This window comes from Piliocolobus tephrosceles, chromosome 14 (genome assembly GCF_002776525.5).
Source record: "Piliocolobus tephrosceles isolate RC106 chromosome 14, ASM277652v3, whole genome shotgun sequence".
In the NCBI taxonomy this organism is placed as follows: Eukaryota; Metazoa; Chordata; class Mammalia; order Primates; family Cercopithecidae; genus Piliocolobus; species Piliocolobus tephrosceles.
This window is the reverse complement of record NC_045447.1, coordinates 104,902,932-104,904,473: the sequence shown is the minus strand read 5'-3', so window position 1 is coordinate 104,904,473 and position 1,542 is coordinate 104,902,932. Positions and strand designations below refer to the sequence as shown.

Below are 1,542 nucleotides of genomic sequence, written 5' to 3'. Positions count from 1 at the left end.
ATTAACTGTGCAAGAATGGGAAAGGTAGAAAAGACAATCTTGGCGAGTAGATCTGCTGCTCAGGGCAGACGCTAGAGATGGTACCTGGGTGTTCACTCTGCTCTTCTCTTTACTTTGGTTATTGCTTTTTAAAAACGAAAGGGGGCAAAAAAGAAGTGGAAAGTCGTGGAGGCACTCGGCCCAGCCCCCACGTAGTTCAAGTAGAGCAGGAGGGAGCTGGCTGGTGGAGGTCCTGCCCACCTGCCACACTCCGTATTTGGGCAAGCCTGTGAGTCACTGTCGGTAACATGGCTCCCTTCGCTAAGGCCAGCACTGACCCACTATCCATGTATCGGTAAACGCAGGGAGTGTGCCACGTGCCTTGACAGTCTAGCGCATAGACTTAAGAAGTCGCGGCTAGGTGCTCTTTTTCCCATTTTTTTACGTCTCTTCCGTAGCCCGGGAATTTGGGAGATAAGACTATCGTATCCAGTTAGAGGCAGAAATGACACTAAGCAGCTATCAGCTCAAGATCACAGAAGAGATCCCGCGCGGCCGTCTCAAGCCCCAGCACCAAACGCCAGTGGGCGTCCCAGTGGGGCGCACCCGGAGCGCGGACCTTCACATCCTCCGAGGAACGCCGCACCCGCGTGGCGGGGGTGGGTAGATGGACCTCAGCGAGCCTCGTTTCCTAGTCGTGTTACGCAACAACTTTGCAGCCGTCATCTTCGCCCTAATTGTGCAGGGGGCGGTGTTTTGTGCGTGGAGCTTTCCCTCCCGGCTCCCGGCCGTCGCGGCTCTCCGGAGAGGCGCCGGGGCATTTTCATCGCTGCCTCCGCCGCGCAGCCCCGCGTAGCTGGCCGCGCCAACCCCTTCCCTGCCGCAGCGCGCCCCGAGTGTTGGCAGCTTGCCAGCCACCACCCCCCGCCTTCCCTCCTGCCCACCCCAAGGTAGGGATCCTCTCGGGAGTGTGCCGGGAAGGGGAGGCCGAGGTCCCTGCCACGCCCGGGTAGCCGCAGCCCGCAGTGCTCGGTCGGCAACAGGTAGCCCGGCCGGCTGCGGCTCTCAGGAAGACAAAAAGCGCCTCTGCGAGCCAGTGAGGGTCGCGGGGTGCGCAGAGCCACCGCAGCGACCGGGAGGGTGAAGGAAGCCAAGAGCGGACGGGGCGGTGGGACGGGGGGCTCCCGGGTTCCTCCGCAGGCTCGCTCTGGTCGTGTCGGCCGCGCGGGCCGTTGCGCAACCCTCGTTACGCCGGGCATGGGGCGCCAGCCCTCGCGGGCGCTTGGACCGCGGTGGCCCTGGCTGGGGAGGGACGCAAGCTGGTAGTGGCGCCGCCGCGGAGGGGGAGCTGAGGGCGGGGAGGCGGGGCGTGGCCGCCGAGAGCCCGCCCCGGCCCGCCCCTGCCGGCCGCGGCCATTGGCGGCGGGCCGGGGGCGGGTGCAGGCGCGGCGATTGGGGCCGCGGCCGCCAGTCACGCGGGGCTGGCGGGCGGCGACGTAGCGCGGCGCTCGGAACTGACCTACTAACACACATCTCTCGGCGCGGCCACGGCGCCCGCGGACC

The 1,542-nt window shown here is 65.8% G+C and overlaps 1 protein-coding gene across 1 annotated transcript in view; it reads left to right on the top strand.

Annotated features, from left to right (window-relative positions):
• The first annotated feature begins 719 nt into the window (after positions 1–719).
• Positions 720–1,542, top strand: part of NFIL3 (nuclear factor, interleukin 3 regulated) — a 15,812-nt gene continuing 14,989 nt past the window's right edge. Inside the window, exon 1 of the mRNA XM_023191340.1 lies at positions 720–929. The gene's annotated coding sequence lies outside the window, so the exon portion shown is untranslated. The remainder of the gene's footprint in view (positions 930–1,542) is intronic.